Raw genomic sequence first — 17,024 nt, forward strand, 5'->3', positions numbered from 1 at the left:
AATAGAATGAGAATAAAACACACACAGGAATAGAATGAGAATAAAACACACACAGGAATAGAATGGGAATAAAACACACACAGGAATAGAATGGGAATAAAACACACACAGGAGGAGAATGGGAATAAAACACACACAGGAGGAGAATGAGAATAAAACACACACAGGAATAGAATGGGAATAAAACACACACAGGAATAGAATGAGAATAAAACACACACAGGAATAGAATGAGAATAAAACACACACAGGAATAGAATGAGAATAAAACACACACAGGAATAGAATGGGAATAAAACACACACAGGAATAGAATGGGAATAAAACACACACAGGAATAGAATGGGAATAAAACACACACAGGAATAGAATGGGAATAAAACACACACAGGAATAGAATGGGAATAAAACACACACAGGAGGAGAATGGGAATAAAACACACACAGGAATAGAATGGGAATAAAACACACACAGGAGGAGAATGGGAATAAAACACACACAGGAATAGAATGGGAATAAAACACACACAGGAGGAGAATGGGAATAAAACACACACAGGAGGAGAATGGGAATAAAACACACACAGGAATAGAATGGGAATAAAACACACACAGGAATAGAATGGGAATAAAACACACACAGGAATAGAATGGGAATAAAACACACACAGGAATAGAATGGGAATAAAACACACACAGGAGGAGAATGGGAATAAAACACACACAGGAGGAGAATGGGACTAAAACACACACAGGAATAGAATGGGAATAAAACACACACAGGAATAGAATGGGAATAAAACACACACAGGAGGAGAATGGGAATAAAACACACACAGGAATAGAATGGGAATAAAACACACACAGGAGGAGAATGGGAATAAAACACACACAGGAATAGAATGGGAATAAAACACACACAGGAGGAGAATGGGAATAAAACACACACAGGAGGAGAATGGGAATAAAACACACACAGGAATAGAATGGGAATAAAACACACACAGGAATAGAATGGGAATAAAACACACACAGGAATAGAATGGGAATAAAACACACACAGGAGGAGAATGGGAATAAAACACACACAGGAGGAGAATGGGAATAAAACACACACAGGAATAGAATGGGAATAAAACACACACAGGAATAGAATGGGAATAAAACACACACAGGAATAGAATGGGAATAAAACACACACAGGAGGAGAATGGGAATAAAACACACACAGGAGGAGAATGGGAATAAAACACACACAGGAGGAGAATGGGAATAAAACACACACAGGAATAGAATGGGAATAAAACACACACAGGAATAGAATGGGAATAAAACACACACAGGAATAGAATGGGAATAAAACACACACAGGAATAGAATGGGAATAAAACACACACAGGAATAGAATGGGAATAAAACACACACAGGAATAGAATTTGAATAAAACACACACAGGAATAGAATGGGAATAAAACACACACAGGAGGAGAATGGGAATGAAACACACACAGGAATAGAATGGGAATAAAACACACACAGGAGGAGAATGGGAATAAAACACACACAGGAGGAGAATGGGAATAAAACACACACAGGAATAGAATGGGAATAAAACACACACAGGAATAGAATGAGAATAAAACACACACAGGAGGAGAATGAGAATAAAACACACACAGGAATAGAATGAGAATAAAACACACACAGGAGGAGAATGAGAATAAAACACACACAGGAATAGAATGGGAATAAAACACACACAGGAGGAGAATGAGAATAAAACACACACAGGAGGAGAATAAGAATAAAACACACACAGGAATAGAATGGGAATAAAACACACACAGGAGGAGAATGAGAATAAAACACACACAGGAGGAGAATGGGAATAAAACACACACAGGAATAGAATGGGAATAAAACACACACAGGAATAGAATGGGAATAAAACACACACAGGAATAGAATGAGAATAAAACACACACAGGAATAGAATGGGAATAAAACACACACAGGAATAGAATGGGAATAAAACACACACAGGAATAGAATGGGAATAAAACACACACAGGAGGAGAATGAGAATAAAACACACACAGGAATAGAATGAGAATAAAACACACACAGGAATAGAATGGGAATAAAACACACACAGGAGGAGAATGAGAATAAAACACACACAGGAATAGAATGAGAATAAAACACACACAGGAATAGAATGGGAATAAAACACACACAGGAGGAGAATGAGAATAAAACACACACAGGAATAGAATGGGAATAAAACACACACAGGAATAGAATGAGAATAAAACACACACAGGAATAGAATGGGAATAAAACACACACAGGAATAGAATGGGAATAAAACACACACTGGAGGAGAATGGGAATAAAACACACACAGGAATAGAATGGGAATAAAACACACACAGGAATAGAATGGGAATATAACACACACAGGAATAGAATGGGAATAAAACACACACAGGAATAGAATGGGAATAAAACACACACAGGAATAGAATGGGAATAAAACACACACAGGAATAGAATGAGAATAAAACACACACAGGAATAGAATGGGAATAAAACACACACAGGAATAGAATGGGAATAAAACACACAGAGGAATAGAATGGGAATAAAACACACACAGGAATAGAATGGGAATAAAACACACACAGGAGGAGAATGGGAATAAAACACACACAGGAATAGAATGGGAATAAAACACACACAGGAATAGAATGAGAATAAAACACACACAGGAATAGAATGAGAATAAAACACACACAGGAATAGAATGGGAATAAAACACACACAGGAATAGAATGGGAATAAAACACACACAGGAATAGAATGAGAATAAAACACACACAGGAGGAGAATGAGAATAAAACACACACAGGAATAGAATGAGAATAAAACACACACAGGAGGAGAATGGGAATAAAACACACACAGGAGGAGAATGAGAATAAAACACACACAGGAATAGAATGGGAATAAAACACACACAGGAATAGAATGGGAATAAAACACACACAGGAATAGAATGGGAATAAAACACACACAGGAATAGAATGAGAATAAAACACACACAGGAGGAGAATGAGAATAAAACACACACAGGAATAGAATGTGAATAAAACACACACAGGAGGAGAATGAGAATAAAACACACACAGGAGGAGAATGGGAATAAAACACACACAGGAATAGAATGGGAATAAAACACACACAGGAATAGAATGGGAATAAAACACACACAGGAATAGAATGGGAATAAAACACACACAGGAATTGAATGGGAATAAAACACACACAGGAATAGAATGGGAATAAAACACACACAGGAATAGAATGGGAATAAAACACACACAGGAATAGAATGGGAATAAAACACACACAGGAGGAGAATGAGAATAAAACACACACAGGAATAGAATGAGAATAAAACACACACAGGAATAGAATGGGAATAAAACACACACAGGAATAGAATGAGAATAAAACACACACAGGAGGAGAATGGGAATAAAACACACACAGGAATAGAATGGGAATAAAACACACACAGGAATAGAATGGGAATATAACACACACAGGAATAGAATGGGAATAAAACACACACAGGAATAGAATGGGAATAAAACACACACAGGAATAGAATGGGAATAAAACACACACAGGAATAGAATGGGAATAAAACACACACAGGAGGAGAATGGGAATAAAACACACACAGGAATAGAATGGGAATAAAACACACACAGGAATAGAATGGGAATAAAACACACACAGGAGGAGAATGGGAATAAAACACACACAGGAGGAGAATGGGAATAAAACGCACACAGGAGGAGAATGAGAATAAAACACACACAGGAATAGAATGGGAATAAAACACACACAGGAATAGAATGGGAATAAAACACACACAGGAATAGAATGGGAATAAAACACACACAGGAATAGAATGGGAATAAAACACACACAGGAATAGAATGAGAATAAAACACACACAGGAATAGAATGGGAATAAAACACACACAGGAATAGAATGGGAATAAAACACACAGAGGAATAGAATGGGAATAAAACACACACAGGAATAGAATGGGAATAAAACACACACAGGAGGAGAATGGGAATAAAACACACACAGGAATAGAATGGGAATAAAACACATTCAGGAATAGAATGAGAATAAAACACACACAGGAATAGAATGAGAATAAAACACACACAGGAATAGAATGGGAATAAAACACACACAGGAGGAGAATGGGAATAAAACACACACAGGAATAGAATGAGAATAAAACACACACAGGAGGAGAATGAGAATAAAACACACACAGGAATAGAATGAGAATAAAACACACACAGGAGGAGAATGAGAATAAAACACACACAGGAATAGAATGGGAATAAAACACACACAGGAATAGAATGAGAATAAAACACACACAGGAGGAGAATGAGAATAAAACACACACAGGAGGAGAATGAGAATAAAACACACACAGGAGGAGAATGAAAATAAAACACACACAGGAATAGAATGGGAATAAAACACACACAGGAATAGAATGGGAATAAAACACACACAGGAATAGAATGAGAATAAAACACACACAGGAATAGAATGGGAATAAAACACACACAGGAATTGAATGGGAATAAAACACACACAGGAATAGAATGGGAATAAAACACACACAGGAATAGAATGGGAATAAAACACACACAGGAATAGAATGGGAATAAAACACACACAGGAGGAGAATGAGAATAAAACACACACAGGAATAGAATGAGAATAAAACACACACAGGAATAGAATGGGAATAAAACACACACAGGAATAGAATTAGAATAAAACACACACAGGAGGAGAATGGGAATAAAACACACACAGGAATAGAATGGGAATAAAACACACACAGGAATAGAATGGGAATAAAACACACACAGGAATAGAATGGGAATAAAACACACACAGGAATAGAATGAGAATAAAACACACACAGGAATAGAATGGGAAAAAAACACACACAGGAGGAGAATGGGAATAAAACACACACAGGAATAGAATGGGAATAAAACACACACAGGAATAGAATGGGAATAAAACACACACAGGAATAGAATGAGAATAAAACACACACAGGAATAGAATGGGAATAAAACACACACAGGAATAGAATGAGAATAAAACACACACAGGAATAGAATGAGAATAAAACACACACAGGAATAGAATGGGAATAAAACACACACAGGAGGAGAATGGGAATAAAACACACACAGGAGGAGAATGGGAATAAAACACACACAGGAATAGAATGGGAATAAAACACACACAGGAATAGAATGAGAATAAAACACACACAGGAGGAGAATGGGAATAAAACACACACAGGAATAGAATGGGAATAAAACACACACAGGAATAGAATGGGAATAAAACACACACAGGAATAGAATGGGAATAAAACACACACAGGAATAGAATGAGAATAAAACACACACAGGAGGAGAATGGGAACAAAACACACACAGGAATAGAATGGGAATAAAACACACACAGGAATAGAATGGGAATAAAACACACACAGGAATAGAATGGGAATAAAACACACACAGGAATAGAATGGGAATAAAACACACACAGGAATAGAATGAGAATAAAACACACACAGGAGGAGAATGGGAATAAAACACACACAGGAGGAGAATGGGAATAAAACACACACAGGAATAGAATGGGAATAAAACACACACAGGAATAGAATGGGAATAAAACACACACAGGAATAGAATGGGAATAAAACACACACAGGAATAGAATGGGAATAAAACACACACAGGAATAGAATGAGAATAAAACACACACAGGAGGAGAATGAGAATAAAACACACAGGAGGAGAATGGGAATAAAACACACACAGGAACAGAATGAGAATAAAACACACACAGGAATAGAATGAGAATAATACACACACAGGAATAGAATGGGAATAAAACACACACAGGAATAGAATGGGAATAAAACACACACAGGAATAGAATGAGAATAAAACACACACAGGAATAGAATGGGAATAAAACACACACAGGAATAGAATGAGAATAAAACACACACAGGAATAGAATGGGAATAAAACACACACAGGAATAGAATGGGAATAAAACACACACAGGAGGAGAATGGGAATAAAACACACACAGGAATAGAATGGGAATAAAACACACACAGGAATAGAATGGGAATAAAACACACACAGGAATAGAATGGGAATAAAACACACACAGGAGGAGAATGAGAATAAAACACACACAGGAGGAGAATGGGAATAAAACACACACAGGAATAGAATGGGAATAAAACACACACAGGAGGAGAATGGGAATAAAACACACACAGGAGGAGAATGGGAATAAAACACACACAGGAGGAGAATTTGAATAAAACACACACAGGAGGAGAATGGGAATAAAACACACACAGGAGGAGAATGGGAATAAAACACACACAGGAATAGAATGGGAATAAAACACACACAGGAGGAGAATGGGAATAAAACACACACAGGAGGAGAATGGGAATAAAACACACACAGGAATAGAATGGGAATAAAACACACACAGGAATAGAATGGGAATAAAACACACACAGGAATAGAATGAGAATAAAACACACACAGGAATAGAATGGGAATAAAACACACACAGGAGGAGAATGAGAATAAAACACACACAGGAGGAGAATGGGAATAAAACACACACAGGAGGAGAATGGGAATAAAACACACACAGGAATAGAATGAGAATAAAACACACACAGGAGGAGAATGGGAATAAAACACAAACATTTTCCCCTGCTGTAAACTTGAGCTCATCCAAAACTCTGCTGCCCGTATCCTAACTCTCACCGAGTCCCGTTCACCCATCACCCCCTGTGCTCACTGACCTACATTAGCTCCCGGTCCAGGAACACCTCGATTTTAAAATTCTCATCCTTGTGGTCAAATCCCTCCCTGGCAGTGGGGGGGTCCTGGGGAGTGGGCAGTGGGGGGGTCCTGGGGAGTGGGCAGTGGGGGGGTCCTGGGGAGTGGGCAGTGGGGGGGTCCTGGGGAGTGGGCAGTGGGGGGGTCCTGGGGAGTGGGCAGTGGCGGGGGGGGTCCTGGGGGAGTGGGCAGTGGGGGGGTCCTGGGGGAGTGGGCAGTGGAGGGGGTCCTGGGGGAGTGGGCAGTGGAGGGGGTCCTGGGGAGTGGGCAGTGGAGGGGGTCCTGGGGAGTGGGCAGTGGAGGGGGTCCTGGGGAGTGGGCAGTGGAGGGGGTCCTGGGGGAGTGGGCAGTGGAGGGGGTCCTGGGGAGTGGGCAGTGGAGGGGGTCCTGGGGGAGTGGGCAGTGGAGGGGGTCCTGGGGGAGTGGGCAATTGGGGGGGTCCCGGGGGAGTGGGCTGTGCCGGGTCCTGGGAGATTGGGCAGTGGATGGTCTCGGGGGAGTGGGCTATGGGGGGTGCTGGGGGAGTGGGTGGTGAGGGGTGTCTCGGGGGAGTGGGCAATGGGGGGACCCGGGGGAGTGGGCAGTGGGGGTGGTCCCGGGGGAGTAAGCAGTGGGGGGTCTCGGGGGAGTGGGCAATGGGAGGTCTCAGGGGAGTGTGCAGTTCGGGGGTCTCGGGGGAGTGGGCTGTGGGGGTCCTGGGGAGTTGGCAGTGGGGGGTCTCGGGGGAGTGGGCAATGAGGGGTCTCAGGGGAGTGGGCAGTGGGGGGGGTCTCGGGGGAGTGGGCTGTGGGGGTCCAGGGGGAGTGGGCTGTGGGTGTTCCTGAGGAGTGGGCTGTGGGAGTCCCAGGGAGTGGGCTGTGGGGTTCTCAGGGAGTGGGCTGTGGGGGTCCCGGGGAGTGGGCTGTGGGGGTCTCAGGGAGTGAGCTGTGGGGGTCCCGGGGAGTGGGCTGTGGGGGTCTCAGGGAGTGAGCTGTGGGGGTCCTGGGGAGTGGGCTGTGGGTTTCTCAGGGAGTGGGCTGTGGGGGTCCCGGGGAGTGGGCTGTGGGGGTCTCAGGGAGTGAGCTGTGGGGGTCCTGGGGAGTGGGCTGTGGGGGGTGTCCCGTGGAGTGGGCTGTGGGCCCGGGGAGCGGTCTGTGGGGGGGGTCTCAGGGGAGTGGGCAGTGGGCCCGGGGAGTGGTCTGTGGGGTTCCTGGGGAGCGGGCTGTGGCAGTCCCAGGGAGTGGGCTGGGGTCCCGGGGAGTGGGCTGTGGGCCGGGGGAGTGGGCTATGGGGGTCCCGAGGAATGGGCTGTGGGGGGTCTCGGGGAGTGGGCTGTGGGTGGGGTCCCGGGGAGTGGGCTGGGGTCCCGGGGAGTGGGCTATGGGGGTCCCGGGGAGTGGGCTATGGGGGGTCCCGGGGAGTGGGCTGTGGGCCGGGGGAGTGGGCTATGGGGGTCCCGGGGAGTGGGCTGGGGTCCGGGGAGTGGGCTGGGGTCCCGGGGAGTGGGCTATGGGGGTCCCGGGGAGTGGGCTATGGGGGGTCCCGGTGAGTGGGCTGTGGGCCCGGGGAGTGGGCTATGGGGGTCCCGGGGAGTGGGCTGTGGGCCCGGGGAGTGGGCTATGGGGGTCCCGGGGAGTGGGCTATGGGGGTCCCGGGGAGTGGGCTGGGGTCCCGGGGAGTGGGCTATGGGGGTCCCGGGGAGTGGGCTATGGGGGTCCCGGGGAGTGGGCTGTGGGCCCGGGGAGTGGGCTGTGGGCCCGGGGAGTGGGCTGTGGGCCCGGGGAGTGGGCTGTGGGGGGTCTCGGGGAGTGGGCTGTGGGTGGGGTCCCGGGGAGTGGGCTGTGGGGGGTCTCGGGGAGTGGGCTGTGGGTGGGGTCCCGGAGAGTGGGCTGTGGGCCCAGGGAGTGTGCTGTGGGGGTCTTGAGGAGTGGACTGTGGGGGTCCCGGGGAGTGGGCTGTGGGGGTCCCGGGGAGTGGGCTTTGGGGATCTCGGGGAGTGGGCTGTGGGGGTCTTGAGGAGTGGGCTGTGGGGGTCCCAGGGAGTGGGCTGGGGTCTCGGGGAGTGGGCTGTGGGGGGTCTCGGGGAGTGGGCTGTGGGGGGGTCTCGGGGAGTGGGCTGTGGGGGGGTCCCGGGGAGTAGGCTGTGGGCCCGGGGAGTGGGCTGTGGGCCCGGGGAGTGGGCTGTGGGGGGTCTCGGGGAGTGGGCTGTGGGGGGTCTCGGGGAGTGGGCTGTGGGGGGTCTCGGGGAGTGGGCTGTGGGGGGTCTCGGGGAGTGGGCTGTGGGGGTCTCGGGGAGTGGGCTGTGGGGGGTCTCGGGGAGTGGGCTGTGGGGGGTCTCGGGGAGTGGGCTGTGGGGGTCTCGGGGAGTGGGCTGTGGGGGTTCTCGGGGAGTGGGCTGTGGGGGGGTCCCGGGGAGTGGGCTGTGGGGGGTCTCGGGGAGTGGGCTGTGGGGGTTCTCGGGGAGTGGGCTGTTGGGGGGTCCCGGGGAGTGGGCTGTGGGGGGTCCCGGGGAGTGGGCTGTGGGGGGTCTCAGGGAGTGGGCTGTGGGGGGGTCCCGGGGAGTGGGCTGTGGGGGGCCTCGGGGAGTGGGCTGTGGGGGGTCTCGGGGAGTGGGCTGTGGGGGTCTCGGGGAGTGGGCTGTGGGGGTCTCGGGGAGTGGGCTGTGGGGGTCTCGGGGAGTGGGCTGTGGGGGTTCTCGGGGAGTGGGCTGTGGGGGGTCCCGGGGAGTGGGCTGTGGGGGGTCCCGGGGAGTGGGCTGTGGGGGGTCCCGGGGAGTGCGCTGTGGGCCCGGGGAGTGGGCTGTGGGGGGTCTCGGGGAGTGGGCTGTGGGGGGTCCCGGGGAGTGGGCTGTGGGGTGTCTCGGGGAGTGGGCTGTGGGGGGGTCCCGGCGAGTGGGCTGTGGGGGTCCCAGAGAGTGGGCTGTGGGGGTCTCGGGGAGTAGGCTGTGGGGGGTCCCGGGGAGTGCGCTGTGGGGGTCTCGGGGAGTGGGCTGTGGGGGGTCCTGGGGAGTGGGCTGTGGGGGGTCTCGGGGAGTGGGCTGTGGGGGTCTCGGGGAGTGGGCTGTGGGGGGTCCCGGGGAGTGGGCTGTGGGGGTCTCGGGGAGTGGGCTGTGGGGGGTCCTGGGGAGTGGGCTGTGGGGGGTCTCGGGGAGTGGGCTGTGGGGGTCTCGGGGAGTGGGCTGTGGGGGGTCCCGGGGAGTGGGCTGTGGGGGTCTCGGGGAGTGGGCTGTGGGGGCTCCCGGGGAGTGGGCTGTGAGGGGTCCCGGGGAGTGGGCTGTGGGGGTCACGGGGATTTGGCTGTAGTCTCGGGGAGTGGGCTGTGGGGGTCCCGGGGAGTGGGCTGTGGGGGTCCCGGGGAGTGGGCTGTGGGGGTCTCGGGGAGTGGGATGTTCGCCCGGGGAGTGGGATGTCGGGGGTCTCGGGGAGTGGGATGTTCACCCGGGGAGTGGGATGTCGGGGGTCCCGGGGAGTGGGCTGTGGGCCCAGGGAGTGGGCTGTGGGGGTCTCGGGGAGTGGGATGTTCGCCCGGGGAGTGGGATGTCGGGGGTCCCGGGGAGTGGGCTGTGGGGGTCTCGGGGAGTGGGATGTTCGCCCGGGGAGTGGGATGTCGGGGGTCCCGGGGAGTGGGCTGTGGGCCCTAATGATATCCATGTCTTGGTGAAATCCTGGACCTGTGCAGTGATCGTGCCGAGCTCTGGGAATAGATTGCAGACAGGAGTGCTGTTTGGATGGAGCAGGGCCCTGGTCACTCACCCAGCTGCTCAAAAATCTCTGCTTGTACCTGAACCCGTTGCCCTGGGCAGGAAGTGTATCAGCTCACACACAGAAAGGCAGCAGTGCAGAGAGAACATGTCCCACACTGATACAGAATTAAACCTTTCACCGCTGCACAATAAAGGCATCCATGTGAGCATCAAACACTCCCAGGGACAGGTACAGGGTTAGATACAGAGTAAAGCTCCCTCTACACTGTCCCGTCAAACACTCCCAGGGTCAGGTACAGGGTTAGATACAGAGTAAAGCTCCCTCAGTACTGACCCTCCGACAGTGCGGCGCTCCCTCAGTACTGACCCTCCGACAGTGCGGCGCTCCCTCAGTACTGACCCTCCGACAGTACGGCGCTCCCTCAGTACTGACCCTCCGACAGTGCGGCGCTCCCTCAGTACTGACCCTCCGACAGTGCAGCGCTCCCTCAGTACTGACCCTCCGACAGTGCGGCGCTCCCTCAGTACTGACCCTCCGACAGTGCAGCGCTCCCTCAGTACTGACCCTCCGACAGTGCGGCACTCCCTCAGTACTGACCCTCCGACAGTACGGCGCTCCCTCAGTACTGACCCTCCGACAGTGCGGCGCTCCCTCAGTACTGACCCTCCGACAGTGCGGCGCTCCCTCAGTGCTGACCCTCCGACAGTGCGGCGCTCCCTCAGTACTGACCCTCCGACAGTGCGGCACTCCCTCAGTACTGACCCTCCGACAGTACGGCGCTCCCTCAGTACTGACCCTCCGACAGTGCGGCGCTCCCTCAGTACTGACCCTCCGACAGTGCGGCGCTCCCTCAGTGCTGACCCTCCGACAGTGCGGCGCTCCCTCAGTACTGACCCTCCGACAGTGCAGCGCTCCCTCAGTACTGACCCTCCGACAGTGCGGCGCTCCCTCAGTACTGACCCTCCGACAGTGCAGCGCTCCCTCAGTACTGACCCTCCGACAGTGCGGCACTCCCTCAGTACTGACCCTCCGACAGTACGGCGCTCCCTCAGTACTGACCCTCCGACAGTGCGGCGCTCCCTCAGTACTGACCCTCCGACAGTGCGGCGCTCCCTCAGTGCTGACCCTCCGACAGTGCGGCGCTCCCTCAGTACTGACCCTCCGACAGTGCGGCGCTCCCTCAGTGCTGACCCTCCGACAGTGCGGCGCTGCCTCAGTACTGACCCTCCGACAGTGCGGCGCTCCCTCAGTGCTGACCCTCCGACAGTGCGGCGCTCCCTCAGTACTGACCCTCCGACAGTGCGGCGCTCCCTCAGTGCTGACCCTCCGACAGTGCGGCGCTCCCTCAGTACTGACCCTCCGACAGTGCGGCGCTCCCTCAGTACTGACCCTCCGACAGTGCGGCGCTCCCTCAGTACTGACCCTCCGACAGTGCGGCGCTCCCTCAGTACTGACCCTCCGACAGTGCGGCGCTCCCTCAGTACTGACCCTCCGACAGTGCGGCGCTCCCTCAGTACTGACCCTCCGACAGTGCGGCGCTCCCTCAGTACTGACCCTCCGACAGTGCGGCGCTCCCTCAGTACTGACCCTCCGACAGTGCGGCGCTCCCTCAGTACCGACCCTCCGACAGTGCGGCGCTCCCTCAGTACTGACCCTCCGACAGTGCGGCGCTCCCTCAGTACCGACCCTCCGACAGTGCGGCGCTCCCTCAGTACTGACCCTCCGACAGTGCGGCGCTCCCTCAGTACTGACCCTCCGACGCTCCCTCAGTACTGACCCTCCGACAGTGCAGCGCTCCCTCAGTACTGACCCTCCGACAGTGCAGCGCTCCCTCAGCACTGACCCTCCGACAGTGCGGCGCTCCCTCAGTACTGACCCTCTGACAGTGCAGCGCTCCCTCAGTACTGACCCTCCGACAGTGCGGCGCTCCCTCAGTACTGACCCTCCGACAGTGCGGCGCTCCCTCAGTACCGACCCTCCGACAGTGCGGCGCTCCCTCAGTACCGACCCTCCGACAGTGCGGCGCTCCCTCAGTACAGACCCTCCGACAGTGCGGCGCTCCCTCAGTACCGACCCTCCGACAGTGCGGCGCTCCCTCAGTACTGACCCTCCGACAGTGCGGCGCTCCCTCAGTACTGACCCTCCGACAGTGCAGCGCTCCCTCAGTACTGACCCTCCGACAGTGCAGCGCTCCCTCAGTACAGACCCTCCGACAGTGCGGCACTCCCTCAGTACCGACCCTCCGACAGTGCGGCGCTCCCTCAGTACCGACCCTCCGACAGTGCAGCGCTCCCTCAGTACCGACCCTCCGACAGTGCGGCGCTCCCTCAGTACCGACCCTCCGACAGTGCGGCTCTCCCTCAGTACCGACCCTCCGACAGTGCGGCGCTCCCTCAGTACCGACCCTCCGACAGTGCAGCGCTCCCTCAGTACCGACCCTCCGACAGTGCGGCGCTCCCTCAGTACCGACCCTCCGACAGTGCGGCGCTCCCTCAGTACTGACCCTCCGACAGTGCGGCTCTCCCTCAGTACAGACCCTCCGACAGTGCGGCGCTCCCTCAGTACTGACCCTCCGACAGTGCGGCGCTCCCTCAGTACTGACCCTCCGACAGTGCGGCGCTCCCTCAGCACTGACCCTCCGACAGTGCGGCGCTCCCTCAGCACTGACCCTCCGACAGTGCGGCGCTCCCTCAGTACTGACCCTCCGACAGTGCGGCGCTCCCTCAGTACTGACCCTCCGACAGTGCGGCGCTCCCTCAGTACTGACCCTCCGACAGTGCGGCGCTCCCTCAGTACTGACCCTCCGACAGTGCGGCGCTCCCTCAGTACTGACCCTCCGACAGTGCGGCGCTCCCTCAGTACTGACCCTCCGACAGTGCGGCGCTCCCTCAGTACTGACCCTCCGACAGTGCGGCGCTCCCTCAGTACTGACCCTCCGACAGTGCGGCGCTCCCTCAGTACTGACCCTCCGACAGTGCGGCGCTCCCTCAGTACTGACCCTCCGACAGTGCGGCGCTCCCTCAGTACTGACCCTCCGACAGTGCGGCGCTCCCTCAGTACCGACCCTCCGACAGTGCGGCGCTCCCTCAGTACCGACCCTCCGACAGTGCGGCTCTCCCTCAGCACTGACCCTCCGACAGTGCAGCGCTCCCTCAGTACCGACCCTCCGACAGTGCGGCGCTCCCTCAGTACTGACCCTCCGACAGTGCGGCGCTCCCTCAGTACTGACCCTCCGACAGTGCGGCGCTCCCTCAGTACTGACCCTCCGACAGTGCGGCGCTCCCTCAGTACTGACCCTCCGACAGTGCGGCGCTCCCTCAGTACTGACCCTCCGACAGTGCGGCGCTCCCTCAGTACTGACCCTCCGACAGTGCGGCGCTCCCTCAGTACTGACCCTCCGACAGTGCTGCGCTCCCTCAGTACTGACCCTCCGACAGTGCGGCGCTCCCTCAGTACCGACCCTCCGACAGTGCGGCTCTCCCTCAGTACAGACCCTCCGACAGTGCAGCGCTCCCTCAGTACCGACCCTCCGACAGTGCGGCGCTCCCTCAGTACTGACCCTCCGACAGTGCGGCGCTCCCTCAGTACTGACCCTCCGACAGTGCGGCGCTCCCTCAGTACTGACCCTCCGACAGTGCGGCGCTCCCTCAGTACTGACCCTCCGACAGCGCGGCGCTCCCTCAGTACAGACCCTCCGACAGTGCGGCACTCCCTCAGTACAGACCCTCCGACAGTGCGGCACTCCCTCAGTACTGACCCTCCGACAGTGCGGCGCTCCCTCAGGACTGACCCTCCGACAGTCCTCCGACAGTGCGGCGCTCCCTCAGTACCGACCCTCCGACAGTGCAGCGCTCCCTCAGTACTGACCCTCCGACAGTGCGGCGCTCCCTCAGTACTGACCCTCCGACAGTGCGGCGCTCCCTCAGTACTGACCCTCCGACAGTGCGGCGCTCCCTCAGTACTGACCCTCCGACAGTGCGGCGCTCCCTCAGTACTGACCCTCCGACAGTGCGGCGCTCCCTCAGTACTGACCCTCCGACAGTGCGGCGCTCCCTCAGTACTGACCCTCCGACAGTGCAGCGCTCCCTCAGTACTGACCCTCCGACAGTGCGGCGCTCCCTCAGTACTGACCCTCCGACAGTGCGGCGCTCCCTCAGTACTGACCCTCCGACAGTGCGGCGCTCCCTCAGTACTGACCCTCCGACAGTGCGGCGCTCCCTCAGTACCGACCCTCCGACAGTGCGGCGCTCCCTCAGTACTGACCCTCCGACAGTGCGGCGCTCCCTCAGTACTGACCCTCCCACAGTGCGGCGCTCCCTCAGTACTGACCCTCCGACAGTGCAGCGCTCCCTCAGTACCGACCCTCCGACAGTGCGGCGCTCCCTCAGTACTGACCCTCCGACAGTGCGGCGCTCCCTCAGTACTGACCCTCCGACAGTGCGGCGCTCCCTCAGTACTGACCCTCCGACAGTGCGGCGCTCCCTCAGTACCGACCCTCCGACAGTGCGGCGCTCCCTCAGTACTGACCCTCCGACAGTGCGGCGCTCCCTCAGTAATGACCCTCCCACAGTGCGGCGCTCCCTCAGTACTGACCCTCCGACAGTGCAGCGCTCCCTCAGTACCGACCCTCCGACAGTGCGGCGCTCCCTCAGTACTGACCCTCCGACAGTGCGGCGCTCCCTCAGTACTGACCCTCCGACAGTGCGGCGCTCCCTCAGTACTGACCCTCCGACAGTGCGGCGCTCCCTCAGTACTGACCCTCCGACAGTGCGGCGCTCCCTCAGTACTGACCCTCCAACAGTGCGGCGCTCCCTCAGTACTGACCCTCCGACAGTGCGGCGCTCCCTCAGTACTGACCCTCCGACAGTGCTGCGCTCCCTCAGTACTGACCCTCCGACAGTGCGGCGCTCCCTCAGTACTGACCCTCCGACAGTGCGGCTCTCCCTCAGTACAGACCCTCCGACAGTGCAGCGCTCCCTCAGTACCGACCCTCCGACAGTGCGGCGCTCCCTCAGTACTGACCCTCCGACAGTGCGGCGCTCCCTCAGTACTGACCCTCCGACAGTGCAGCGCTCCCTCAGTACTGACCCTCCGACAGTGCGGCGCTCCCTCAGTACTGACCCTCCGACAGTGCGGCGCTCCCTCAGTACTGACCCTCCGACAGTGCGGCGCTCCCTCAGTACTGACCCTCCGACAGTGCAGCGCTCCCTCAGTACAGACCCTCCGACAGTGCGGCGCTCCCTCAGTACCGACCCTCCGACAGTGCGGCGCTCCCTCAGTACTGACCCTCCGACAGTGCGGCGCTCCCTCAGTACTGACCCTCCGACAGTGCAGCGCTCCCTCAGTACTGACCCTCCGACAGTGCGGCGCTCCCTCAGTACTGACCCTACGACAGTGCGGCGCTCCCTCAGTACTGACCCTCCGACAGTGCGGCACTCCCTCAGTACTGACCCTCCGACAGTGCAGCGCTCCCTCAGTACTGACCCTCCCACAGTGCGGCGCTCCCTCAATACTGACCCTCCGACAGTGCGGTGCTCCCTCAGTACTGACCCTCCGACAGTGCGGCACTCCCTCAGTACTGACCCTCCGACAGTGCAGCGCTCCCTCAGTACTGACCCTCCGACAGTGCAGCGCTCCCTCAGTACTGACCCTCCGACAGTGCGGCGCTCCCTCAGTACTGACCCTCCCACAGTGCGGCTCTCCCTCAGTACTGACCCTCCGACAGTGCGGTGCTCCCTCAGTACTGACCCTCCGACAGTGCAGCGCTCCCTCAGTACTGACCCTCCGACAGTGCGGCGCTCCCTCAGTACTGACCCTCCCACAGTGCGGCTCTCCCTCAGTACTGCCCCTCCGACAGTGCGGCGCTCCCTCAGTACTGACCCTCCGACAGTGCGGCGCTCCCTCAGTACTGACCCTACGACAGTGCGGCGCTCCCTCAGTACTGACCCTCCCACAGTGCGGCGCTCCCTCAGTACTGACCCTCCGACAGTGCGGCGCTCCCTCAGTACTGACCCTCCGACAGTGCGGCGCTCCCTCAGTACTGACCCTCCCACAGTGCGGCGCTCCCTCAGTACTGACCCTCCGACAGTGCGGCGCTCCCTCAGTACTGACCCTCCGACAGTGCGGCGCTCCCTCAGTACTGACCCTCCGACAGTGCGGCGCTGCCTCAGTACTGACCCTCCGACAGTGCGGCGCTCCCTCAGTACTGACCCTCCGACAGTGCGGCGCTCCCTCAGTACTGTCCCTCCGACAGTGCGGCGCTCCCTCAGTACTGACCCTCCGACAGTGCGGCGCTGCCTCAGTACTGACCCTCCGACAGTG

This window comes from Heptranchias perlo, unplaced genomic scaffold, assembly GCF_035084215.1.
Source record: "Heptranchias perlo isolate sHepPer1 unplaced genomic scaffold, sHepPer1.hap1 HAP1_SCAFFOLD_558, whole genome shotgun sequence".
Lineage (NCBI taxonomy): Eukaryota > Metazoa > Chordata > Chondrichthyes > Hexanchiformes > Hexanchidae > Heptranchias > Heptranchias perlo.